This window comes from Alligator mississippiensis, chromosome 11 (genome assembly GCF_030867095.1).
Source record: "Alligator mississippiensis isolate rAllMis1 chromosome 11, rAllMis1, whole genome shotgun sequence".
Taxonomy (NCBI): Eukaryota; Metazoa; Chordata; order Crocodylia; family Alligatoridae; genus Alligator; species Alligator mississippiensis.
In genome coordinates, this window is record NC_081834.1 from 56,272,292 (window position 1) to 56,299,139 (window position 26,848).

Genomic DNA, 26,848 nt, shown 5'->3' on the forward strand with positions numbered 1-26,848 from the left:
GGCTGACCCAGCACAGGGAGCCTGAAATGCCCCTCTCCACTCTCCCACAGAAAACCCCTAGGAAATGCCCCTCTCCACTCTCCCACAGATAGAAAGTCTCCGAGCCTGCTCCATGACACTAGACAGCCTTTCCATCTACGCAGACTTCAAGGCCTGGTGTTTTGCGTTATGGGCGTTTGGGTCAAAAAGAGGCCTCCTTCCAAGCACAGCAAAGAAACCACCACGCGTGGTGCGGATCTCCCAGGGACAGAAACCACTCAGCGGGACACAGCTGACCCCAGGGTGATTTCACCACCCCGCCGTCTGATGTGGCATGACACAGGCTACCCTTGCCCCCTGGGGCCACAGGCTCAAAGCTCCTCTCTCTCCGCTTCACAACCTGCTGCCAGTAGCCCTCCCACTTGGTGCATGTAGGGATTTGGCCCCTCCCCTCTGCCAAGTGCCCCTTCCCCTGCATTTCCCAGCCTTTCCCGCCGTTGCCTCTGGGAAGTGGGGAGGCTGCGTAAAGGGCAGGAGAGGGGAGTGGAGAATCTTTCTCTCAGGTACACTCCTGCTTGAGTACATGCTGCCATTTTGAATGATCCTTTCCAGTGGTTCAAGTAGGAGCTGGCAGGGGACAACTACGACTGTGAAGCCAGTGGGTGTTTCCTCTGTGTCTGAACTGGCTTGCCGGAGGGGAGTTTGTCAGCTCTTTGAAGGATACCACCGATATTTCAGCTAGACGCTTAAGTAGGCGCTGTGTTAACATCGTGCTGAGGTTCGGTCGTTCTTTCTGGATTTCTATGCCAGTCACAGGAACCGTAGGAAAAGTCTGGAGAATGCAGGGGGATGGGCGCTTGGAATAGGGCAGGGGCCAAAATCGCTTGGTGCACCGAGAGGAAGGCCTTCTTTCAGGCAGGCATGAAGAGGAAAGCGCAGCTGCCAGACCACGTGGCCCCATGGTGCAATGGTAGCATGTCTGACTCCAGATCAGATGGTTGTGTGTTCAAATCACGCTGGGGTCAAGGACCTCCTTTTACGTCCTAGGAGACAGTCACCACTTGTGGTGGCTTCCTTGCTGTCTTGCTGATGACTTGAGGCAGCAAGCAGATGCCAAAGGAGGCCTTTTTCCCCAAACAGCTCCAGGATAGCTGTTCTAAAGGGAGGCAGGTCCCAGCCCTTCCTGGTTGCCTGTCCCGGCCAGGAGCCAGAGTGCCTTCCGAGATTCCCCTGATCTAGGACAACTCCCAACCGTGGGCTGGAAGAGCACTCCAGGTGTATCGCAGGGGGGCAGAAGGCTGGGTGGGGGATGTGGCGGGACAGGACGGGGTGCTGCTGTGCTGAGCCACCCGCCTCACTTTGCCCGACCAAAACCACGCCTCGGGTGTCTCTCCTGGAGTGTCTGCGTCGAGCTGATCCCCCTTGCTAGAGCACACCTGCAAGCCTGGGGTTATTGCTGCCGCCACCCAGGCTCCGGTCTCTGTTAGGGCTCTGTGCAGCCCGGGGTACGCAGACCCTGCAGACCTTGGGGCTGGCGGCGCTTTGCCCACTAGTAGTATTTCTGGGTGCTCCTTAGGGAGATTCTCAGGGAGGACAGAATCCCTCACTAATCAGCCAAGCTCTGCCTAGAGCGAGAAGGCCCGTCTCTCCCCTCACGCATTCCCAGCTAGGCGTGCTGTAAGGAACAGCTTGATTGACCAGAGGGAGAGAGAGAGAGGATGCAGGAGGGCGGAGGGGCGGGGAACAACGGGATTTCAGAGAAAGCACCTTGAGCAACGCAGAATATTTGGACGCTTTCATCAAACCTTGCGTTCGGTAACCCTTTTCGTACGCATCTAAACTACTTAGCTCTAACGTTCCAGCTAGTCGCCAGGCATACTCGCTGCTTCATGCAGCCGGCAGCCTGAGGCCCCTGCTTGACTTTGTTCCAACTTGCCTGCCGGAGGAAGTCAGCCCCAGGACCAGGTGGCCTGACCCTTAAATAACGTTTTTGACCTCATCACTTGGTTCCCACCAGAAACAGGCATCATTTCAACCCTGCTGATGCAGACCAATCCTTTCAAGAGTGGTCAGCAACCCCTGGTGGCGGGACCAGAGTGCCCCGGTTGGTTCCACAGGTTCCTTGGAGGGAAACGTAGGACAACGGGTCTGAATCCAGTGAGGGGGCGTGGGAGGTGGCCCGATCTGGTCCTAGGGGAAGCCAAAAAGACAGCGCCAACAAGAGACAAAGCAAGAGAAGTCCAGCAATACTTGAGCACACCCAATCCCCAGCTAAGCTCATCTTAAAGAAGGTATCACAGAAGAAGCCTTTCTCCCTTCAGTTCTCATAGCTTTGGACGAGAGAAGGAAACACGGGACTGTTTTGGAGGGTGGGGGTGGGGTCTGTTTTGTTTGGCTCTTATTTCACGTAGTGAACCCCGGCTCGTGTTTTCCTTGAAGTTGCGTATTTTTCCCTTTTCCCCCTGTAATAAGCCCTGTTTTCTTGTGGTGTTGTTTGGAAGTGGGTAAATCTGTTTGTGGTAAAAGCCGGTGCAAAAGGTATCTTCAAGTGCTCCTGTGATGAGGCTGGAGCCAGATTGAGAAAGTTGATGTAGAATCCCAATCTTAGGCCCAGACCCTGTTAGTGCAGTGCAGTGCAGTGCAGTGCAGTGCTGTGCAGTGCCTGGCAAAAGGTTTACACGTGCCAACTTGAATAAGGCAGGCGAGGGTCACACTGTCGTTGCGAGGGGGCCGGAGCAGCTGGGCGCAGTGGCTTGTGTCTGTAATCCAAGTGTCTGGGAAGCTGAGGCTGGTGGATTGCTTGAGCCCAGGAGTTCAAGGCTGCAGCGGGCTGTGTCGAGCAGGTGTCCGCACTGGGGTCTGCACCGACATGGGGCCTCTGAGGGAGCTTGGAGGCTCCAGGTTGCCTAAGGAGGGGTGAACCGGCCCAGGCTGGAAACAGAGCAGGTCAAAGCTCCCTTGCTGACCGGTAGTGGGACAGCACCTGTGAAGGGCTCCTGTGGCCCACCCTGGGCAAGACAGGGGGACCCAGCCTTTTGCCAGGTCCTTCCTCCTGAAAAGCTACCCCGTAGTCCCTGTGGGCCAGGGCTCCGGAGAGATGGAGCCCTAGAGCTGGCGTAGCGGCGGGTCAGCGTGCACAGCTTGAGAGAGGGTCCTGCAGGAAGTGGGAGGGGAGCACCCCCTGGGGAAGCCCAGGGCTCCAGTGCATGGCTACAAGACATGATGGTGCTACTACCTCAGTGGCTACGGGGCAGGAGCAGGTCCAGCACAACCCATGCACCCTGGAGCAGAGAGCGCTGCATGGAAAGGGGAGGGTGCACACCTGGGCATCGCACTCCTTCCTCTGGTGCTTGTTGTGCTCTCCCGTGGGTCTCACAGGTCCCAAAGGAAAGGGCCAGCCCTGGAAGGCATCCTTCAAACATTCATTCTTGCCTTCGCGATGTTGGCTACAAAGCACCATCTCTCAGGAGCCTCATGAATTCTAGCTTCTTGGACAGGATGTGACGTTGCCAATCAACTAACAAATGCCAACTTCATATTCCTCTTTAGCTTGCAGTGTCTCACCCTGGAAAGACTCGCTGGCCACAAACCAGGCCCCTTGGAGCAGGGGAACACGCGGAAGTGATTTTTGCTACTTGGCTGACCCAGCACAGGGAGCCTGAAATGCCCCTCTCCACTCTCCCACAGAAAACCCCTAGGAAATGCCCCTCTCCACTCTCCCACAGATAGAAAGTCTCCGAGCCTGCTCCATGACACTAGACAACCTTTCCATCTACGCAGACTTCAAGGCCTGGTGTTTTGCGTTATGGGCGTTTGGGTCAAAAAGAGGCCTCCTTCCAAGCACAGCAAAGAAACCACCACGCGTGGTGCGGATCTCCCAGGGACAGAAACCACTCAGCGGGACACAGCTGACCCCAGGGTGATTTCACCACCCCGCCGTCTGATGTGGCATGACACAGGCTACCCTTGCCCCCTGGGGCCACAGGCTCAAAGCTCCTCTCTCTCCGCTTCACAACCTGCTGCCAGTAGCCCTCCCACTTGGTGCATGTAGGGATTTGGCCCCTCCCCTCTGCCAAGTGCCCCTTCCCCTGCATTTCCCAGCCTTTCCCGCCGTTGCCTCTGGGAAGTGGGGAGGCTGCGTAAAGGGCAGGAGAGGGGAGTGGAGAATCTTTCTCTCAGGTACACTCCTGCTTGAGTACATGCTGCCATTATGAATGATCCTTTCCAGTGGTTCAAGTAGGAGCTGGCAGGGGACAACTACGACTGTGAAGCCAGTGGGTGTTTCCTCTGTGTCTGAACTGGCTTGCCGGAGGGGAGTTTGTCAGCTCTTTGAAGGATACCACCGATATTTCAGCTAGACGCTTAAGTAGGCGCTGTGTTAACATCGTGCTGAGGTTCGGTCGTTCTTTCTGGATTTCTATGCCAGTCACAGGAACCGTAGGAAAAGTCTGGAGAATGCAGGGGGATGGGCGCTTGGAATAGGGCAGGGGCCAAAATCGCTTGGTGCACCGAGAGGAAGGCCTTCTTTCAGGCAGGCATGAAGAGGAAAGCGCAGCTGCCACACCACGTGGCCCCATGGTGCAATGGTAGCATGTCTGACTCCAGATCAGATGGTTGTGTGTTCAAATCACACTGGGGTCAAGGACCTCCTTTTACGTCCTAGGAGACAGTCACCACTTGTGGTGGCTTCCTTGCTGTCTTGCTGATGACTTGAGGCAGCAAGCAGATGCCAAAGGAGGCCTTTTTCCCCAAACAGCTCCAGGATAGCTGTTCTAAAGGGAGGCAGGTCCCAGCCCTTCCTGGTTGCCTGTCCCGGCCAGGAGCCAGAGTGCCTTCCGAGATTCCCCTGATCTAGGACAACTCCCAACCGTGGGCTGGAAGAGCACTCCAGGTGTATCGCAGGGGGGCAGAAGGCTGGGTGGGGGATGTGGCGGGACAGGACGGGGTGCTGCTGTGCTGAGCCACCCGCCTCACTTTGCCCGACCAAAACCACGCCTCGGGTGTCTCTCCTGGAGTGTCTGCGTCGAGCTGATCCCCCTTGCTAGAGCACACCTGCAAGCCTGGGGTTATTGCTGCCGCCACCCAGGCTCCGGTCTCTGTTAGGGCTCTGTGCAGCCCGGGGTACGCAGACCCTGCAGACCTTGGGGCTGGCGGCGCTTTGCCCACTAGTAGTATTTCTGGGTGCTCCTTAGGGAGATTCTCAGGGAGGACAGAATCCCTCACTAATCAGCCAAGCTCTGCCTAGAGCGAGAAGGCCCGTCTCTCCCCTCACGCATTCCCAGCTAGGCGTGCTGTAAGGGACAGCTTGATTGACCAGAGGGAGAGAGAGAGAGGATGCAGGAGGGCGGAGGGGCGGGGAACAACGGGATTTCAGAGAAAGCACCTTGAGCAACGCAGAATATTTGGACGCTTTCATCAAACCTTGCGTTCGGTAACCCTTTTCGTACGCATCTAAACTACTTAGCTCTAACGTTCCAGCTAGTCGCCAGGCATACTCGCTGCTTCATGCAGCCGGCAGCCTGAGGCCCCTGCTTGACTTTGTTCCAACTTGCCTGCCGGAGGAAGTCAGCCCCAGGACCAGGTGGCCTGACCCTTAAATAACGTTTTTGACCTCATCACTTGGTTCCCACCAGAAACAGGCATCATTTCAACCCTGCTGATGCAGACCAATCCTTTCAAGAGTGGTCAGCAACCCCTGGTGGCGGGACCAGAGTGCCCCGGTTGGTTCCACAGGTTCCTTGGAGGGAAACGTAGGACAACGGGTCTGAATCCAGTGAGGGGGCGTGGGAGGTGGCCCGATCTGGTCCTAGGGGAAGCCAAAAAGACAGCGCCAACAAGAGACAAAGCAAGAGAAGTCCAGCAATACTTGAGCACACCCAATCCCCAGCTAAGCTCATCTTAAAGAAGGTATCACAGAAGAAGCCTTTCTCCCTTCAGTTCTCATAGCTTTGGACGAGAGAAGGAAACACGGGACTGTTTTGGAGGGTGGGGGTGGGGTCTGTTTTGTTTGGCTCTTATTTCACGTAGTGAACCCCGGCTCGTGTTTTCCTTGAAGTTGCGTATTTTTCCCTTTTCCCCCTGTAATAAGCCCTGTTTTCTTGTGGTGTTGTTTGGAAGTGGGTAAATCTGTTTGTGGTAAAAGCCGGTGGAAAAGGTATCTTCAAGTGCTCCTGTCATGAGGCTGGAGCCAGATTGAGAAAGTTGATGTAGAATCCCAATCTTAGGCCCAGACCCTGTTAGTGCAGTGCAGTGCAGTGCAGTGCAGTGCTGTGCAGTGCCTGGCAAAAGGTTTACACGTGCCAACTTGAATAAGGCAGGCGAGGGTCACACTGTCGTTGCGAGGGGGCCGGAGCAGCTGGGCGCAGTGGCTTGTGTCTGTAATCCAAGTGTCTGGGAAGCTGAGGCTGGTGGATTGCTTGAGCCCAGGAGTTCAAGGCTGCAGCGGGCTGTGTCGAGCAGGTGTCTGCACTGGGGTCTGCACCGACATGGGGCCTCTGAGGGAGCTTGGAGGCTCCAGGTTGCCTAAGGAGGGGTGAACCGGCCCAGGCTGGAAACAGAGCAGGTCAAAGCTCCCTTGCTGACCGGTAGTGGGACAGCACCTGTGAAGGGCTCCTGTGGCCCACCCTGGGCAAGACAGGGGGACCCAGCCTTTTGCCAGGTCCTTCCTCCTGAAAAGCTACCCCGTAGTCCCTGTGGGCCAGGGCTCCGGAGAGATGGAGCCCTAGAGCTGGCGTAGCGGCGGGTCAGCGTGCACAGCTTGAGAGAGGGTCCTGCAGGAAGTGGGAGGGGAGCACCCCCTGGGGAAGCCCAGGGCTCCAGTGCATGGCTACAAGACATGATGGTGCTACTACCTCAGTGGCTACGGGGCAGGAGCAGGTCCAGCACAACCCATGCACCCTGGAGCAGAGAGCGCTGCATGGAAAGGGGAGGGTGTACACCTGGGCATCGCACTCCTTCCTCTGGTGCTTGTTGTGCTCTCCCGTGGGTCTCACAGGTCCCAAAGGAAAGGGCCAGCCCTGGAAGGCATCCTTCAAACATTCATTCTTGCCTTCGCGATGTTGGCTACAAAGCACCATCTCTCAGGAGCCTCATGAATTCTAGCTTCTTGGACAGGATGTGACGTTGCCAATCAACTAACAAATGCCAACTTCATATTCCTCTTTAGCTTGCAATGTCTCACCCTGGAAAGACTCGCTGGCCACAAACCAGGCCCCTTGGAGCAGGGGAACACGCGGAAGTGATTTTTGCTACTTGGCTGACCCAGCACAGGGAGCCTGAAATGCCCCTCTCCACTCTCCCACAGAAAACCCCTAGGAAATGCCCCTCTCCACTCTCCCACAGATAGAAAGTCTCCGAGCCTGCTCCATGACACTAGACAGCCTTTCCATCTACGCAGACTTCAAGGCCTGGTGTTTTGCGTTATGGGCGTTTGGGTCAAAAAGAGGCCTCCTTCCAAGCACAGCAAAGAAACCACCACGCGTGGTGCGGATCTCCCAGGGACAGAAACCACTCAGCGGGACACAGCTGACCCCAGGGTGATTTCACCACCCCGCCGTCTGATGTGGCATGACACAGGCTACCCTTGCCCCCTGGGGCCACAGGCTCAAAGCTCCTCTCTCTCCGCTTCACAACCTGCTGCCAGTAGCCCTCCCACTTGGTGCATGTAGGGATTTGGCCCCTCCCCTCTGCCAAGTGCCCCTTCCCCTGCATTTCCCAGCCTTTCCCGCCGTTGCCTCTGGGAAGTGGGGAGGCTGCGTAAAGGGCAGGAGAGGGGAGTGGAGAATCTTTCTCTCAGGTACACTCCTGCTTGAGTACATGCTGCCATTTTGAATGATCCTTTCCAGTGGTTCAAGTAGGAGCTGGCAGGGGACAACTACGACTGTGAAGCCAGTGGGTGTTTCCTCTGTGTCTGAACTGGCTTGCCGGAGGGGAGTTTGTCAGCTCTTTGAAGGATACCACCGATATTTCAGCTAGACGCTTAAGTAGGCGCTGTGTTAACATCGTGCTGAGGTTCGGTCGTTCTTTCTGGATTTCTATGCCAGTCACAGGAACCGTAGGAAAAGTCTGGAGAATGCAGGGGGATGGGCGCTTGGAATAGGGCAGGGGCCAAAATCGCTTGGTGCACCGAGAGGAAGGCCTTCTTTCAGGCAGGCATGAAGAGGAAAGCGCAGCTGCCACACCACGTGGCCCCATGGTGCAATGGTAGCATGTCTGACTCCAGATCAGATGGTTGTGTGTTCAAATCACACTGGGGTCAAGGACCTCCTTTTACGTCCTAGGAGACAGTCACCACTTGTGGTGGCTTCCTTGCTGTCTTGCTGATGACTTGAGGCAGCAAGCAGATGCCAAAGGAGGCCTTTTTCCCCAAACAGCTCCAGGATAGCTGTTCTAAAGGGAGGCAGGTCCCAGCCCTTCCTGGTTGCCTGTCCCGGCCAGGAGCCAGAGTGCCTTCCGAGATTCCCCTGATCTAGGACAACTCCCAACCGTGGGCTGGAAGAGCACTCCAGGTGTATCGCAGGGGGGCAGAAGGCTGGGTGGGGGATGTGGCGGGACAGGACGGGGTGCTGCTGTGCTGAGCCACCCGCCTCACTTTGCCCGACCAAAACCACGCCTCGGGTGTCTCTCCTGGAGTGTCTGCGTCGAGCTGATCCCCCTTGCTAGAGCACACCTGCAAGCCTGGGGTTATTGCTGCCGCCACCCAGGCTCCGGTCTCTGTTAGGGCTCTGTGCAGCCCGGGGTACGCAGACCCTGCAGACCTTGGGGCTGGCGGCGCTTTGCCCACTAGTAGTATTTCTGGGTGCTCCTTAGGGAGATTCTCAGGGAGGACAGAATCCCTCACTAATCAGCCAAGCTCTGCCTAGAGCGAGAAGGCCCGTCTCTCCCCTCACGCATTCCCAGCTAGGCGTGCTGTAAGGGACAGCTTGATTGACCAGAGGGAGAGAGAGAGAGGATGCAGGAGGGCGGAGGGGCGGGGAACAACGGGATTTCAGAGAAAGCACCTTGAGCAACGCAGAATATTTGGACGCTTTCATCAAACCTTGCGTTCGGTAACCCTTTTCGTACGCATCTAAACTACTTAGCTCTAACGTTCCAGCTAGTCGCCAGGCATACTCGCTGCTTCATGCAGCCGGCAGCCTGAGGCCCCTGCTTGACTTTGTTCCAACTTGCCTGCCGGAGGAAGTCAGCCCCAGGACCAGGTGGCCTGACCCTTAAATAACGTTTTTGACCTCATCACTTGGTTCCCACCAGAAACAGGCATCATTTCAACCCTGCTGATGCAGACCAATCCTTTCAAGAGTGGTCAGCAACCCCTGGTGGCGGGACCAGAGTGCCCCGGTTGGTTCCACAGGTTCCTTGGAGGGAAACGTAGGACAACGGGTCTGAATCCAGTGAGGGGGCGTGGGAGGTGGCCCGATCTGGTCCTAGGGGAAGCCAAAAAGACAGCGCCAACAAGAGACAAAGCAAGAGAAGTCCAGCAATACTTGAGCACACCCAATCCCCAGCTAAGCTCATCTTAAAGAAGGTATCACAGAAGAAGCCTTTCTCCCTTCAGTTCTCATAGCTTTGGACGAGAGAAGGAAACACGGGACTGTTTTGGAGGGTGGGGGTGGGGTCTGTTTTGTTTGGCTCTTATTTCACGTAGTGAACCCCGGCTCGTGTTTTCCTTGAAGTTGCGTATTTTTCCCTTTTCCCCCTGTAATAAGCCCTGTTTTCTTGTGGTGTTGTTTGGAAGTGGGTAAATCTGTTTGTGGTAAAAGCCGGTGGAAAAGGTATCTTCAAGTGCTCCTGTCATGAGGCTGGAGCCAGATTGAGAAAGTTGATGTAGAATCCCAATCTTAGGCCCAGACCCTGTTAGTGCAGTGCAGTGCAGTGCAGTGCAGTGCTGTGCAGTGCCTGGCAAAAGGTTTACACGTGCCAACTTGAATAAGGCAGGCGAGGGTCACACTGTCGTTGCGAGGGGGCCGGAGCAGCTGGGCGCAGTGGCTTGTGTCTGTAATCCAAGTGTCTGGGAAGCTGAGGCTGGTGGATTGCTTGAGCCCAGGAGTTCAAGGCTGCAGCGGGCTGTGTCGAGCAGGTGTCCGCACTGGGGTCTGCACCGACATGGGGCCTCTGAGGGAGCTTGGAGGCTCCAGGTTGCCTAAGGAGGGGTGAACCGGCCCAGGCTGGAAACAGAGCAGGTCAAAGCTCCCTTGCTGACCGGTAGTGGGACAGCACCTGTGAAGGGCTCCTGTGGCCCACCCTGGGCAAGACAGGGGGACCCAGCCTTTTGCCAGGTCCTTCCTCCTGAAAAGCTACCCCGTAGTCCCTGTGGGCCAGGGCTCCGGAGAGATGGAGCCCTAGAGCTGGCGTAGCGGCGGGTCAGCGTGCACAGCTTGAGAGAGGGTCCTGCAGGAAGTGGGAGGGGAGCACCCCCTGGGGAAGCCCAGGGCTCCAGTGCATGGCTACAAGACATGATGGTGCTACTACCTCAGTGGCTACGGGGCAGGAGCAGGTCCAGCACAACCCATGCACCCTGGAGCAGAGAGCGCTGCATGGAAAGGGGAGGGTGCACACCTGGGCATCGCACTCCTTCCTCTGGTGCTTGTTGTGCTCTCCCGTGGGTCTCACAGGTCCCAAAGGAAAGGGCCAGCCCTGGAAGGCATCCTTCAAACATTCATTCTTGCCTTCGCGATGTTGGCTACAAAGCACCATCTCTCAGGAGCCTCATGAATTCTAGCTTCTTGGACAGGATGTGACGTTGCCAATCAACTAACAAATGCCAACTTCATATTCCTCTTTAGCTTGCAGTGTCTCACCCTGGAAAGACTCGCTGGCCACAAACCAGGCCCCTTGGAGCAGGGGAACACGCGGAAGTGATTTTTGCTACTTGGCTGACCCAGCACAGGGAGCCTGAAATGCCCCTCTCCACTCTCCCACAGAAAACCCCTAGGAAATGCCCCTCTCCACTCTCCCACAGATAGAAAGTCTCCGAGCCTGCTCCATGACACTAGACAGCCTTTCCATCTACGCAGACTTCAAGGCCTGGTGTTTTGCGTTATGGGCGTTTGGGTCAAAAAGAGGCCTCCTTCCAAGCACAGCAAAGAAACCACCACGCGTGGTGCGGATCTCCCAGGGACAGAAACCACTCAGCGGGACACAGCTGACCCCAGGGTGATTTCACCACCCCGCCGTCTGATGTGGCATGACACAGGCTACCCTTGCCCCCTGGGGCCACAGGCTCAAAGCTCCTCTCTCTCCGCTTCACAACCTGCTGCCAGTAGCCCTCCCACTTGGTGCATGTAGGGATTTGGCCCCTCCCCTCTGCCAAGTGCCCCTTCCCCTGCATTTCCCAGCCTTTCCCGCCGTTGCCTCTGGGAAGTGGGGAGGCTGCGTAAAGGGCAGGAGAGGGGAGTGGAGAATCTTTCTCTCAGGTACACTCCTGCTTGAGTACATGCTGCCATTATGAATGATCCTTTCCAGTGGTTCAAGTAGGAGCTGGCAGGGGACAACTACGACTGTGAAGCCAGTGGGTGTTTCCTCTGTGTCTGAACTGGCTTGCCGGAGGGGAGTTTGTCAGCTCTTTGAAGGATACCACCGATATTTCAGCTAGACGCTTAAGTAGGCGCTGTGTTAACATCGTGCTGAGGTTCGGTCGTTCTTTCTGGATTTCTATGCCAGTCACAGGAACCGTAGGAAAAGTCTGGAGAATGCAGGGGGATGGGCGCTTGGAATAGGGCAGGGGCCAAAATCGCTTGGTGCACCGAGAGGAAGGCCTTCTTTCAGGCAGGCATGAAGAGGAAAGCGCAGCTGCCACACCACGTGGCCCCATGGTGCAATGGTAGCATGTCTGACTCCAGATCAGATGGTTGTGTGTTCAAATCACACTGGGGTCAAGGACCTCCTTTTACGTCCTAGGAGACAGTCACCACTTGTGGTGGCTTCCTTGCTGTCTTGCTGATGACTTGAGGCAGCAAGCAGATGCCAAAGGAGGCCTTTTTCCCCAAACAGCTCCAGGATAGCTGTTCTAAAGGGAGGCAGGTCCCAGCCCTTCCTGGTTGCCTGTCCCGGCCAGGAGCCAGAGTGCCTTCCGAGATTCCCCTGATCTAGGACAACTCCCAACCGTGGGCTGGAAGAGCACTCCAGGTGTATCGCAGGGGGGCAGAAGGCTGGGTGGGGGATGTGGCGGGACAGGACGGGGTGCTGCTGTGCTGAGCCACCCGCCTCACTTTGCCCGACCAAAACCACGCCTCGGGTGTCTCTCCTGGAGTGTCTGCGTCGAGCTGATCCCCCTTGCTAGAGCACACCTGCAAGCCTGGGGTTATTGCTGCCGCCACCCAGGCTCCGGTCTCTGTTAGGGCTCTGTGCAGCCCGGGGTACGCAGACCCTGCAGACCTTGGGGCTGGCGGCGCTTTGCCCACTAGTAGTATTTCTGGGTGCTCCTTAGGGAGATTCTCAGGGAGGACAGAATCCCTCACTAATCAGCCAAGCTCTGCCTAGAGCGAGAAGGCCCGTCTCTCCCCTCACGCATTCCCAGCTAGGCGTGCTGTAAGGGACAGCTTGATTGACCAGAGGGAGAGAGAGAGAGGATGCAGGAGGGCGGAGGGGCGGGGAACAACGGGATTTCAGAGAAAGCACCTTGAGCAACGCAGAATATTTGGACGCTTTCATCAAACCTTGCGTTCGGTAACCCTTTTCGTACGCATCTAAACTACTTAGCTCTAACGTTCCAGCTAGTCGCCAGGCATACTCGCTGCTTCATGCAGCCGGCAGCCTGAGGCCCCTGCTTGACTTTGTTCCAACTTGCCTGCCGGAGGAAGTCAGCCCCAGGACCAGGTGGCCTGACCCTTAAATAACGTTTTTGACCTCATCACTTGGTTCCCACCAGAAACAGGCATCATTTCAACCCTGCTGATGCAGACCAATCCTTTCAAGAGTGGTCAGCAACCCCTGGTGGCGGGACCAGAGTGCCCCGGTTGGTTCCACAGGTTCCTTGGAGGGAAACGTAGGACAACGGGTCTGAATCCAGTGAGGGGGCGTGGGAGGTGGCCCGATCTGGTCCTAGGGGAAGCCAAAAAGACAGCGCCAACAAGAGACAAAGCAAGAGAAGTCCAGCAATACTTGAGCACACCCAATCCCCAGCTAAGCTCATCTTAAAGAAGGTATCACAGAAGAAGCCTTTCTCCCTTCAGTTCTCATAGCTTTGGACGAGAGAAGGAAACACGGGACTGTTTTGGAGGGTGGGGGTGGGGTCTGTTTTGTTTGGCTCTTATTTCACGTAGTGAACCCCGGCTCGTGTTTTCCTTGAAGTTGCGTATTTTTCCCTTTTCCCCCTGTAATAAGCCCTGTTTTCTTGTGGTGTTGTTTGGAAGTGGGTAAATCTGTTTGTGGTAAAAGCCGGTGGAAAAGGTATCTTCAAGTGCTCCTGTCATGAGGCTGGAGCCAGATTGAGAAAGTTGATGTAGAATCCCAATCTTAGGCCCAGACCCTGTTAGTGCAGTGCAGTGCAGTTCAGTGCAGTGCTGTGCAGTGCCTGGCAAAAGGTTTACACGTGCCAACTTGAATAAGGCAGGCGAGGGTCACACTGTCGTTGCGAGGGGGCCGGAGCAGCTGGGCGCAGTGGCTTGTGTCTGTAATCCAAGTGTCTGGGAAGCTGAGGCTGGTGGATTGCTTGAGCCCAGGAGTTCAAGGCTGCAGCGGGCTGTGTCGAGCAGGTGTCTGCACTGGGGTCTGCACCGACATGGGGCCTCTGAGGGAGCTTGGAGGCTCCAGGTTGCCTAAGGAGGGGTGAACCGGCCCAGGCTGGAAACAGAGCAGGTCAAAGCTCCCTTGCTGACCGGTAGTGGGACAGCACCTGTGAAGGGCTCCTGTGGCCCACCCTGGGCAAGACAGGGGGACCCAGCCTTTTGCCAGGTCCTTCCTCCTGAAAAGCTACCCCGTAGTCCCTGTGGGCCAGGGCTCCGGAGAGATGGAGCCCTAGAGCTGGCGTAGCGGCGGGTCAGCGTGCACAGCTTGAGAGAGGGTCCTGCAGGAAGTGGGAGGGGAGCACCCCCTGGGGAAGCCCAGGGCTCCAGTGCATGGCTACAAGACATGATGGTGCTACTACCTCAGTGGCTACGGGGCAGGAGCAGGTCCAGCACAACCCATGCACCCTGGAGCAGAGAGCGCTGCATGGAAAGGGGAGGGTGTACACCTGGGCATCGCACTACTTCCTCTGGTGCTTGTTGTGCTCTCCCGTGGGTCTCACAGGTCCCAAAGGAAAGGGCCAGCCCTGGAAGGCATCCTTCAAACATTCATTCTTGCCTTCGCGATGTTGGCTACAAAGCACCATCTCTCAGGAGCCTCATGAATTCTAGCTTCTTGGACAGGATGTGACGTTGCCAATCAACTAACAAATGCCAACTTCATATTCCTCTTTAGCTTGCAATGTCTCACCCTGGAAAGACTCGCTGGCCACAAACCAGGCCCCTTGGAGCAGGGGAACACGCGGAAGTGATTTTTGCTACTTGGCTGACCCAGCACAGGGAGCCTGAAATGCCCCTCTCCACTCTCCCACAGAAAACCCCTAGGAAATGCCCCTCTCCACTCTCCCACAGATAGAAAGTCTCCGAGCCTGCTCCATGACACTAGACAGCCTTTCCATCTACGCAGACTTCAAGGCCTGGTGTTTTGCGTTATGGGCGTTTGGGTCAAAAAGAGGCCTCCTTCCAAGCACAGCAAAGAAACCACCACGCGTGGTGCGGATCTCCCAGGGACAGGAACCACTCAGCGGGACACAGCTGACCCCAGGGTGATTTCACCACCCCGCCGTCTGATGTGGCATGACACAGGCTACCCTTGCCCCCTGGGGCCACAGGCTCAAAGCTCCTCTCTCTCCGCTTCACAACCTGCTGCCAGTAGCCCTCCCACTTGGTGCATGTAGGGATTTGGCCCCTCCCCTCTGCCAAGTGCCCCTTCCCCTGCATTTCCCAGCCTTTCCCGCCGTTGCCTCTGGGAAGTGGGGAGGCTGCGTAAAGGGCAGGAGAGGGGAGTGGAGAATCTTTCTCTCAGGTACACTCCTGCTTGAGTACATGCTGCCATTTTGAATGATCCTTTCCAGTGGTTCAAGTAGGAGCTGGCAGGGGACAACTACGACTGTGAAGCCAGTGGGTGTTTCCTCTGTGTCTGAACTGGCTTGCCGGAGGGGAGTTTGTCAGCTCTTTGAAGGATACCACCGATATTTCAGCTAGACGCTTAAGTAGGCGCTGTGTTAACATCGTGCTGAGGTTCGGTCGTTCTTTCTGGATTTCTATGCCAGTCACAGGAACCGTAGGAAAAGTCTGGAGAATGCAGGGGGATGGGCGCTTGGAATAGGGCAGGGGCCAAAATCGCTTGGTGCACCGAGAGGAAGGCCTTCTTTCAGGCAGGCATGAAGAGGAAAGCGCAGCTGCCACACCACGTGGCCCCATGGTGCAATGGTAGCATGTCTGACTCCAGATCAGATGGTTGTGTGTTCAAATCACACTGGGGTCAAGGACCTCCTTTTACGTCCTAGGAGACAGTCACCACTTGTGGTGGCTTCCTTGCTGTCTTGCTGATGACTTGAGGCAGCAAGCAGATGCCAAAGGAGGCCTTTTTCCCCAAACAGCTCCAGGATAGCTGTTCTAAAGGGAGGCAGGTCCCAGCCCTTCCTGGTTGCCTGTCCCGGCCAGGAGCCAGAGTGCCTTCCGAGATTCCCCTGATCTAGGACAACTCCCAACCGTGGGCTGGAAGAGCACTCCAGGTGTATCGCAGGGGGGCAGAAGGCTGGGTGGGGGATGTGGCGGGACAGGACGGGGTGCTGCTGTGCTGAGCCACCCGCCTCACTTTGCCCGACCAAAACCACGCCTCGGGTGTCTCTCCTGGAGTGTCTGCGTCGAGCTGATCCCCCTTGCTAGAGCACACCTGCAAGCCTGGGGTTATTGCTGCCGCCACCCAGGCTCCGGTCTCTGTTAGGGCTCTGTGCAGCCCGGGGTACGCAGACCCTGCAGACCTTGGGGCTGGCGGCGCTTTGCCCACTAGTAGTATTTCTGGGTGCTCCTTAGGGAGATTCTCAGGGAGGACAGAATCCCTCACTAATCAGCCAAGCTCTGCCTAGAGCGAGAAGGCCCGTCTCTCCCCTCACGCATTCCCAGCTAGGCGTGCTGTAAGGGACAGCTTGATTGACCAGAGGGAGAGAGAGAGAGGATGCAGGAGGGCGGAGGGGCGGGGAACAACGGGATTTCAGAGAAAGCACCTTGAGCAACGCAGAATATTTGGACGCTTTCATCAAACCTTGCGTTCGGTAACCCTTTTCGTACGCATCTAAACTACTTAGCTCTAACGTTCCAGCTAGTCGCCAGGCATACTCGCTGCTTCATGCAGCCGGCAGCCTGAGGCCCCTGCTTGACTTTGTTCCAACTTGCCTGCCGGAGGAAGTCAGCCCCAGGACCAGGTGGCCTGACCCTTAAATAACGTTTTTGACCTCATCACTTGGTTCCCACCAGAAACAGGCATCATTTCAACCCTGCTGATGCAGACCAATCCTTTCAAGAGTGGTCAGCAACCCCTGGTGGCGGGACCAGAGTGCCCCGGTTGGTTCCACAGGTTCCTTGGAGGGAAACGTAGGACAACGGGTCTGAATCCAGTGAGGGGGCGTGGGAGGTGGCCCGATCTGGTCCTAGGGGAAGCCAAAAAGACAGCGCCAACAAGAGACAAAGCAAGAGAAGTCCAGCAATACTTGAGCACACCCAATCCCCAGCTAAGCTCATCTTAAAGAAGGTATCACAGAAGAAGCCTTTCTCCCTTCAGTTCTCATAGCTTTGGACGAGAGAAGGAAACACGGGACTGTTTTGGAGGGTGGGGGTGGGGTCTGTTTTGTTTGGCTCTTATTTCACGTAGTGAACCCCGGCTCGTGTTTTCCTTGAAGTTGCGTATTTTTCCCTTTTCCCCCTGTAATAAGCCCTGTTTTCTTGTGGTGTTGTTTGGAAGTGGGTAAATCTGTTTGTGGTAAAAGCCGGTGGAAAAGGTATCTTCAAGTGCTCCTGTCATGAGGCTGGAGCCAGATTGAGAAAGTTGATGTAGAATCCCAATCTTAGGCCCAGACCCTGTTAGTGCAGTGCAGTGCAGTGCAGTGCAGTGCTGTGCAGTGCCTGGCAAAAGGTTTACACGTGCCAACTTGAATAAGGCAGGCGAGGGTCACACTGTCGTTGCGAGGGGGCCGGAGCAGCTGGGCGCAGTGGCTTGTGTCTGTAATCCAAGTGTCTGGGAAGCTGAGGCTGGTGGATTGCTTGAGCCCAGGAGTTCAAGGCTGCAGCGGGCTGTGTCGAGCAGGTGTCTGCACTGGGGTCTGCACCGACATGGGGCCTCTGAGGGAGCTTGGAGGCTCCAGGTTGCCTAAGGAGGGGTGAACCGGCCCAGGCTGGAAACAGAGCAGGTCAAAGCTCCCTTGCTGACCGGTAGTGGGACAGCACCTGTGAAGGGCTCCTGTGGCCCACCCTGGGCAAGACAGGGGGACCCAGCCTTTTGCCAGGTCCTTCCTCCTGAAAAGCTACCCCGTAGTCCCTGTGGGCCAGGGCTCCGGAGAGATGGAGCCCTAGAGCTGGCGTAGCGGCGGGTCAGCGTGCACAGCTTGAGAGAGGGTCCTGCAGGAAGTGGGAGGGGAGCACCCCCTGGGGAAGCCCAGGGCTCCAGTGCATGGCTACAAGACATGATGGTGCTACTACCTCAGTGGCTACGGGGCAGGAGCAGGTCCAGCACAACCCATGCACCCTGGAGCAGAGAGCGCTGCATGGAAAGGGGAGGGTGTACACCTGGGCATCGCACTCCTTCCTCTGGTGCTTGTTGTGCTCTCCCGTGGGTCTCACAGGTCCCAAAGGAAAGGGCCAGCCCTGGAAGGCATCCTTCAAACATTCATTCTTGCCTTCGCGATGTTGGCTACAAAGCACCATCTCTCAGGAGCCTCATGAATTCTAGCTTCTTGGACAGGATGTGACGTTGCCAATCAACTAACAAATGCCAACTTCATATTCCTCTTTAGCTTGCAATGTCTCACCCTGGAAAGACTCGCTGGCCACAAACCAGGCCCCTTGGAGCAGGGGAACACGCGGAAGTGATTTTTGCTACTTGGCTGACCCAGCACAGGGAGCCTGAAATGCCCCTCTCCACTCTCCCACAGAAAACCCCTAGGAAATGCCCCTCTCCACTCTCCCACAGATAGAAAGTCTCCGAGCCTGCTCCATGACACTAGACAGCCTTTCCATCTACGCAGACTTCAAGGCCTGGTGTTTTGCGTTATGGGCGTTTGGGTCAAAAAGAGGCCTCCTTCCAAGCACAGCAAAGAAACCACCACGCGTGGTGCGGATCTCCCAGGGACAGAAACCACTCAGCGGGACACAGCTGACCCCAGGGTGATTTCACCACCCCGCCGTCTGATGTGGCATGACACAGGCTACCCTTGCCCCCTGGGGCCACAGGCTCAAAGCTCCTCTCTCTCCGCTTCACAACCTGCTGCCAGTAGCCCTCCCACTTGGTGCATGTAGGGATTTGGCCCCTCCCCTCTGCCAAGTGCCCCTTCCCCTGCATTTCCCAGCCTTTCCCGCCGTTGCCTCTGGGAAGTGGGGAGGCTGCGTAAAGGAGAGGGGAGTGGAGAATCTTTCTCTCAGGTACACTCCTGCTTGAGTACATGCTGCCATTTTGAATGATCCTTTCCAGTGGTTCAAGTAGGAGCTGGCAGGGGACAACTACGACTGTGAAGCCAGTGGGTGTTTCCTCTGTGTCTGAACTGGCTTGCCGGAGGGGAGTTTGTCAGCTCTTTGAAGGATACCACCGATATTTCAGCTAGACGCTTAAGTAGGCGCTGTGTTAACATCGTGCTGAGGTTCGGTCGTTCTTTCTGGATTTCTATGCCAGTCACAGGAACCGTAGGAAAAGTCTGGAGAATGCAGGGGGATGGGCGCTTGGAATAGGGCAGGGGCCAAAATCGCTTGGTGCACCGAGAGGAAGGCCTTCTTTCAGGCAGGCATGAAGAGGAAAGCGCAGCTGCCACACCACGTGGCCCCATGGTGCAATGGTAGCATGTCTGACTCCAGATCAGATGGTTGTGTGTTCAAATCACACTGGGGTCAAGGACCTCCTTTTACGTCCTAGGAGACAGTCACCACTTGTGGTGGCTTCCTTGCTGTCTTGCTGATGACTTGAGGCAGCAAGCAGATGCCAAAGGAGGCCTTTTTCCCCAAACAGCTCCAGGATAGCTGTTCTAAAGGGAGGCAGGTCCCAGCCCTTCCTGGTTGCCTGTCCCGGCCAGGAGCCAGAGTGCCTTCCGAGATTCCCCTGATCTAGGACAACTCCCAACCGTGGGCTGGAAGAGCACTCCAGGTGTATCGCAGGGGGGCAGAAGGCTGGGTGGGGGATGTGGCGGGACAGGACGGGGTGCTGCTGTGCTGAGCCACCCGCCTCACTTTGCCCGACCAAAACCACGCCTCGGGTGTCTCTCCTGGAGTGTCTGCGTCGAGCTGATCCCCCTTGCTAGAGCACACCTGCAAGCCTGGGGTTATTGCTGCCGCCACCCAGGCTCCGGTCTCTGTTAGGGCTCTGTGCAGCCCGGGGTACGCAGACCCTGCAGACCTTGGGGCTGGCGGCGCTTTGCCCACTAGTAGTATTTCTGGGTGCTCCTTAGGGAGATTCTCAGGGAGGACAGAATCCCTCACTAATCAGCCAAGCTCTGCCTAGAGCGAGAAGGCCCGTCTCTCCCCTCACGCATTCCCAGCTAGGCGTGCTGTAAGGTACAGCTTGATTGACCAGAGGGAGAGAGAGAGAGGATGCAGGAGGGCGGAGGGGCGGGGAACAACGGGATTTCAGAGAAAGCACCTTGAGCAACGCAGAATATTTGGACGCTTTCATCAAACCTTGCGTTCGGTAACCCTTTTCGTACGCATCTAAACTACTTAGCTCTAACGTTCCAGCTAGTCGCCAGGCATACTCGCTGCTTCATGCAGCCGGCAGCCTGAGGCCCCTGCTTGACTTTGTTCCAACTTGCCTGCCGGAGGAAGTCAGCCCCAGGACCAGGTGGCCTGACCCTTAAATAACGTTTTTGACCTCATCACTTGGTTCCCACCAGAAACAGGCATCATTTCAACCCTGCTGATGCAGACCAATCCTTTCAAGAGTGGTCAGCAACCCCTGGTGGCGGGACCAGAGTGCCCCGGTTGGTTCCACAGGTTCCTTGGAGGGAAACGTAGGACAACGGGTCTGAATCCAGTGAGGGGGCGTGGGAGGTGGCCCGATCTGGTCCTAGGGGAAGCCAAAAAGACAGCGCCAACAAGAGACAAAGCAAGAGAAGTCCAGCAATACTTGAGCACACCCAATCCCCAGCTAAGCTCATCTTAAAGAAGGTATCACAGAAGAAGCCTTTCTCCCTTCAGTTCTCATAGCTTTGGACGAGAGAAGGAAACACGGGACTGTTTTGGAGGGTGGGGGTGGGGTCTGTTTTGTTTGGCTCTTATTTCACGTAGTGAACCCCGGCTCGTGTTTTCCTTGAAGTTGCGTATTTTTCCCTTTTCCCCCTGTAATAAGCCCTGTTTTCTTGTGGTGTTGTTTGGAAGTGGGTAAATCTGTTTGTGGTAAAAGCCGGTGGAAAAGGTATCTTCAAGTGCTCCTGTGATGAGGCTGGAGCCAGATTGAGAAAGTTGATGTAGAATCCCAATCTTAGGCCCAGACCCTGTTAGTGCAGTGCAGTGCAGTGCAGTGCTGTGCAGTGCCTGGCAAAAGGTTTACACGTGCCAACTTGAATAAGGCAGGCGAGGGTCACACTGTCGTTGCGAGGGGGCCGGAGCAGCTGGGCGCAGTGGCTTGTGTCTGTAATCCAAGTGTCTGGGAAGCTGAGGCTGGTGGATTGCTTGAGCCCAGGAGTTCAAGGCTACAGCGGGCTGTGTCGAGCAGGTGTCCGCACTGGGGTCTGCACCGACATGGGGCCTCTGAGGGAGCTTGGAGGCTCCAGGTTGCCTAAGGAGGGGTGAACCGGCCCAGGCTGGAAACAGAGCAGGTCAAAGCTCCCTTGCTGACCGGTAGTGGGACAGCACCTGTGAAGGGCTCCTGTGGCCCACCCTGGGCAAGACAGGGGGACCCAGCCTTTTGCCAGGTCCTTCCTCCTGAAAAGCTACCCCGTAGTCCCTGTGGGCCAGGGCTCCGGAGAGATGGAGCCCTAGAGCTGGCGTAGCGGCGGGTCAGCGTGCACAGCTTGAGAGAGGGTCCTGCAGGAAGTGGGAGGGGAGCACCCCCTGGGGAAGCCCAGGGCTCCAGTGCATGGCTACAAGACATGATGGTGCTACTACCTCAGTGGCTACGGGGCAGGAGCAGGTCCAGCACAACCCATGCACCCTGGAGCAGAGAGCGCTGCATGGAAAGGGGAGGGTGTACACCTGGGCATCGCACTCCTTCCTCTGGTGCTTGTTGTGCTCTCCCGTGGGTCTCACAGGTCCCAAAGGAAAGGGCCAGCCCTGGAAGGCATCCTTCAAACATTCATTCTTGCCTTCGCGATGTTGGCTACAAAGCACCATCTCTCAGGAGCCTCATGAATTCTAGCTTCTTGGACAGGATGTGACGTTGCCAATCAACTAACAAATGCCAACTTCATATTCCTCTTTAGCTTGCAATGTCTCACCCTGGAAAGACTCGCTGGCCACAAACCAGGCCCCTTGGAGCAGGGGAACACGCGGAAGTGATTTTTGCTACTTGGCTGACCCAGCACAGGGAGCCTGAAATGCCCCTCTCCACTCTCCCACAGAAAACCCCTAGGAAATGCCCCTCTCCACTCTCCCACAGATAGAAAGTCTCCGAGCCTGCTCCGTGACACTAGACAGCCTTTCCATCTACGCAGACTTCAAGGCCTGGTGTTTTGCGTTATGGGCGTTTGGGTCAAAAAGAGGCCTCCTTCCAAGCACAGCAAAGAAACCACCACGCGTGGTGCGGATCTCCCAGGGACAGAAACCACTCAGCGGGACACAGCTGACCCCAGGGTGATTTCACCACCCCGCCGTCTGATGTGGCATGACACAGGCTACCCTTGCCCCCTGGGGCCACAGGCTCAAAGCTCCTCTCTCTCCGCTTCACAACCTGCTGCCAGTAGCCCTCCCACTTGGTGCATGTAGGGATTTGGCCCCTCCCCTCTGCCAAGTGCCCCTTCCCCTGCATTTCCCAGCCTTTCCCGCCGTTGCCTCTGGGAAGTGGGGAGGCTGCGTAAAGGGCAGGAGAGGGGAGTGGAGAATCTTTCTCTCAGGTACACTCCTGCTTGAGTACATGCTGCCATTTTGAATGATCCTTTCCAGTGGTTCAAGTAGGAGCTGGCAGGGGACAACTACGACTGTGAAGCCAGTGGGTGTTTCCTCTGTGTCTGAACTGGCTTGCCGGAGGGGAGTTTGTCAGCTCTTTGAAGGATACCACCGATATTTCAGCTAGACGCTTAAGTAGGCGCTGTGTTAACATCGTGCTGAGGTTCGGTCGTTCTTTCTGGATCTCTATGCCAGTCACAGGAACCGTAGGAAAAGTCTGGAGAATGCAGGGGGATGGGCGCTTGGAATAGGGCAGGGGCCAAAATCGCTTGGTGCACCGAGAGGAAGGCCTTCTTTCAGGCAGGCATGAAGAGGAAAGCGCAGCTGCCACACCACGTGGCCCCATGGTGCAATGGTAGCATGTCTGACTCCAGATCAGATGGTTGTGTGTTCAAATCACACTGGGGTCAAGGACCTCCTTTTACGTCCTAGGAGACAGTCACCACTTGTGGTGGCTTCCTTGCTGTCTTGCTGATGACTTGAGGCAGCAAGCAGATGCCAAAGGAGGCCTTTTTCCCCAAACAGCTCCAGGATAGCTGTTCTAAAGGGAGGCAGGTCCCAGCCCTTCCTGGTTGCCTGTCCCGGCCAGGAGCCAGAGTGCCTTCCGAGATTCCCCTGATCTAGGACAACTCCCAACCGTGGGCTGGAAGAGCACTCCAGGTGTATCGCAGGGGGGCAGAAGGCTGGGTGGGGGATGTGGCGGGACAGGACGGGGTGCTGCTGTGCTGAGCCACCCGCCTCACTTTGCCCGACCAAAACCACGCCTCGGGTGTCTCTCCTGGAGTGTCTGCGTCGAGCTGATCCCCCTTGCTAGAGCACACCTGCAAGCCTGGGGTTATTGCTGCCGCCACCCAGGCTCCGGTCTCTGTTAGGGCTCTGTGCAGCCCGGGGTACGCAGACCCTGCAGACCTTGGGGCTGGCGGCGCTTTGCCCACTAGTAGTATTTCTGGGTGCTCCTTAGGGAGATTCTCAGGGAGGACAGAATCCCTCACTAATCAGCCAAGCTCTGCCTAGAGCGAGAAGGCCCGTCTCTCCCCTCACGCATTCCCAGCTAGGCGTGCTGTAAGGTACAGCTTGATTGACCAGAGGGAGAGAGAGAGAGGATGCAGGAGGGCGGAGGGGCGGGGAACAACGGGATTTCAGAGAAAGCACCTTGAGCAACGCAGAATATTTGGACGCTTTCATCAAACCTTGCGTTCGGTAACCCTTTTCATACGCATCTAAACTACTTAGCTCTAACGTTCCAGCTAGTCGCCAGGCATACTCGCTGCTTCATGCAGCCGGCAGCCTGAGGCCCCTGCTTGACTTTGTTCCAACTTGCCTGCCGGAGGAAGTCAGCCCCAGGACCAGGTGGCCTGACCCTTAAATAACGTTTTTGACCTCATCACTTGGTTCCCACCAGAAACAGGCATCATTTCAACCCTGCTGATGCAGACCAATCCTTTCAAGAGTGGTCAGCAACCCCTGGTGGCGGGACCAGAGTGCCCCGGTTGGCTCCACAGGTTCCTTGGAGGGAAACGTAGGACAACGGGTCTGAATCCAGTGAGGGGGCGTGGGAGGTGGCCCGATCTGGTCCTAGGATAAGCCAAAAAGACAGCACCAACAAGAGACAAAGCAAGAGAAGTCCAGCAATATTTGAGCACACCCAATCCCCAGCTAAGCTCATCTTAAAGAAGGTATCACAGAAGAAGCCTTTCTCCCTTCAGTTCTCATAGCTTTGGACGAGAGAAGGAAACACGGGACTGTTTTGGAGGGTGGGGGTGGGGTCTGTTTTGTTTGGCTCTTATTTCACGTAGTGAACCCCGGCTCGTGTTTTCCTTGAAGTTGCGTATTTTTCCCTTTTCCCCCTGTAATAAGCCCTGTTTTCTTGTGGTGTTGTTTGGAAGTGGGTAAATCTGTTTGTGGTAAAAGCCGGTGGAAAAGGTATCTTCAAGTGCTCCTGTGATGAGGCTGGAGCCAGATTGAGAAAGTTGATGTAGAATCCCAATCTTAGGCCCAGACCCTGTTAGTGCAGTGCAGTGCAGTGCAGTGCTGTGCAGTGCCTGGCAAAAGGTTTACACGTGCCAACTTGAATAAGGCAGGCGAGGGTCACACTGTCGTTGCGAGGGGGCCGGAGCAGCTGGGCGCAGTGGCTTGTGTCTGTAATCCAAGTGTCTGGGAAGCTGAGGCTGGTGGATTGCTTGAGCCCAGGAGTTCAAGGCTGCAGCGGGCTGTGTCGAGCAGGTGTCCGCACTGGGGTCTGCACCGACATGGGGCCTCTGAGGGAGCTTGGAGGCTCCAGGTTGCCTAAGGAGGGGTGAACCGGCCCAGGCTGGAAACAGAGCAGGTCAAAGCTCCCTTGCTGACCGGTAGTGGGACAGCACCTGTGAAGGGCTCCTGTGGCCCACCCTGGGCAAGACAGGGGGACCCAGCCTTTTGCCAGGTCCTTCCTCCTGAAAAGCTACCCCGTAGTCCCTGTGGGCCAGGGCTCCGGAGAGATGGAGCCCTAGAGCTGGCGTAGCGGCGGGTCAGCGTGCACAGCTTGAGAGAGGGTCCTGCAGGAAGTGGGAGGGGAGCACCCCCTGGGGAAGCCCAGGGCTCCAGTGCATGGCTACAAGACATGATGGTGCTACTACCTCAGTGGCTACGGGGCAGGAGCAGGTCCAGCACAACCCATGCACCCTGGAGCAGAGAGCGCTGCATGGAAAGGGGAGGGTGCACACCTGGGCATCGCACTCCTTCCTCTGGTGCTTGTTGTGCTCTCCCGTGGGTCTCACAGGTCCCAAAGGAAAGGGCCAGCCCTGGAAGGCATCCTTCAAACATTCATTCTTGCCTTCGCGATGTTGGCTACAAAGCACCATCTCTCAGGAGCCTCATGAATTCTAGCTTCTTGGACAGGATGTGACGTTGCCAATCAACTAACAAATGCCAACTTCATATTCCTCTTTAGCTTGCAGTGTCTCACCCTGGAAAGACTCGCTGGCCACAAACCAGGCCCCTTGGAGCAGGGGAACACGCGGAAGTGATTTTTGCTACTTGGCTGACCCAGCACAGGGAGCCTGAAATGCCCCTCTCCACTCTCCCACAGAAAACCCCTAGGAAATGCCCCTCTCCACTCTCCCACAGATAGAAAGTCTCCGAGCCTGCTCCATGACACTAGACAGCCTTTCCATCTACGCAGACTTCAAGGCCTGGTGTTTTGCGTTATGGGCGTTTGGGTCAAAAAGAGGCCTCCTTCCAAGCACAGCAAAGAAACCACCACGCGTGGTGCGGATCTCCCAGGGACAGAAACCACTCAGCGGGACACAGCTGACCCCAGGGTGATTTCACCACCCCGCCGTCTGATGTGGCATGACACAGGCTACCCTTGCCCCCTGGGGCCACAGGCTCAAAGCTCCTCTCTCTCCGCTTCACAACCTGCTGCCAGTAGCCCTCCCACTTGGTGCATGTAGGGATTTGGCCCCTCCCCTCTGCCAAGTGCCCCTTCCCCTGCATTTCCCAGCCTTTCCCGCCGTTGCCTCTGGGAAGTGGGGAGGCTGCGTAAAGGGCAGGAGAGGGGAGTGGAGAATCTTTCTCTCAGGTACACTCCTGCTTGAGTACATGCTGCCATTTTGAATGATCCTTTCCAGTGGTTCAAGTAGGAGCTGGCAGGGGACAACTACGACTGTGAAGCCAGTGGGTGTTTCCTCTGTGTCTGAACTGGCTTGCCGGAGGGGAGTTTGTCAGCTCTTTGAAGGATACCACCGATATTTCAGCTAGACGCTTAAGTAGGCGCTGTGTTAACATCGTGCTGAGGTTCGGTCGTTCTTTCTGGATTTCTATGCCAGTCACAGGAACCGTAGGAAAAGTCTGGAGAATGCAGGGGGATGGGCGCTTGGAATAGGGCAGGGGCCAAAATCGCTTGGTGCACCGAGAGGAAGGCCTTCTTTCAGGCAGGCATGAAGAGGAAAGCGCAGCTGCCAGACCACGTGGCCCCATGGTGCAATGGTAGCATGTCTGACTCCAGATCAAATGGTTGTGTGTTCAAATCACACTGGGGTCAAGGACCTCCTTTTACGTCCTAGGAGACAGTCACCACTTGTGGTGGCTTCCTTGCTGTCTTGCTGATGACTTGAGGCAGCAAGCAGATGCCAAAGGAGGCCTTTTTCCCCAAACAGCTCCAGGATAGCTGTTCTAAAGGGAGGCAGGTCCCAGCCCTTCCTGGTTGCCTGTCCCGGCCAGGAGCCAGAGTGCCTTCCGAGATTCCCCTGATCTAGGACAACTCCCAACCGTGGGCTGGAAGAGCACTCCAGGTGTATCGCAGGGGGGCAGAAGGCTGGGTGGGGGATGTGGCGGGACAGGACGGGGTGCTGCTGTGCTGAGCCACCCGCCTCACTTTGCCCGACCAAAACCACGCCTCGGGTGTCTCTCCTGGAGTGTCTGCGTCGAGCTGATCCCCCTTGCTAGAGCACACCTGCAAGCCTGGGGTTATTGCTGCCGCCACCCAGGCTCCGGTCTCTGTTAGGGCTCTGTGCAGCCCGGGGTACGCAGACCCTGCAGACCTTGGGGCTGGCGGCGCTTTGCCCACTAGTAGTATTTCTGGGTGCTCC

At 56.5% G+C, this 26,848-nt stretch overlaps 8 non-coding genes across 8 annotated transcripts; all 8 read left to right on the top strand.

Moving 5' to 3' along the window:
• The first annotated feature begins 932 nt into the window (after positions 1–932).
• TRNAW-CCA (transfer RNA tryptophan (anticodon CCA)) lies at positions 933–1,004 on the top strand. Its single transcript has one exon. It is a non-coding gene; the product is annotated as a tRNA-Trp (tRNA).
• A 3,544-nt stretch (positions 1,005–4,548) lies between these two features.
• Positions 4,549–4,620, top strand: TRNAW-CCA (transfer RNA tryptophan (anticodon CCA)). The gene has a single exon. It is a non-coding gene; the product is annotated as a tRNA-Trp (tRNA).
• A 3,544-nt stretch (positions 4,621–8,164) lies between these two features.
• Positions 8,165–8,236, top strand: TRNAW-CCA (transfer RNA tryptophan (anticodon CCA)). Its single transcript has one exon. It is a non-coding gene; the product is annotated as a tRNA-Trp (tRNA).
• A 3,544-nt stretch (positions 8,237–11,780) lies between these two features.
• Positions 11,781–11,852, top strand: TRNAW-CCA (transfer RNA tryptophan (anticodon CCA)). The gene has a single exon. It is a non-coding gene; the product is annotated as a tRNA-Trp (tRNA).
• A 3,544-nt stretch (positions 11,853–15,396) lies between these two features.
• Positions 15,397–15,468, top strand: TRNAW-CCA (transfer RNA tryptophan (anticodon CCA)). The gene has a single exon. It is a non-coding gene; the product is annotated as a tRNA-Trp (tRNA).
• Positions 15,469–19,007: 3,539 nt separating this feature from the next.
• TRNAW-CCA (transfer RNA tryptophan (anticodon CCA)) lies at positions 19,008–19,079 on the top strand. The gene has a single exon. It is a non-coding gene; the product is annotated as a tRNA-Trp (tRNA).
• Positions 19,080–22,618: 3,539 nt separating this feature from the next.
• TRNAW-CCA (transfer RNA tryptophan (anticodon CCA)) lies at positions 22,619–22,690 on the top strand. The gene has a single exon. It is a non-coding gene; the product is annotated as a tRNA-Trp (tRNA).
• Positions 22,691–26,229: 3,539 nt separating this feature from the next.
• On the top strand, positions 26,230–26,301 carry TRNAW-CCA (transfer RNA tryptophan (anticodon CCA)). The gene has a single exon. It is a non-coding gene; the product is annotated as a tRNA-Trp (tRNA).
• The last annotated feature ends 547 nt before the right edge of the window (positions 26,302–26,848 follow it).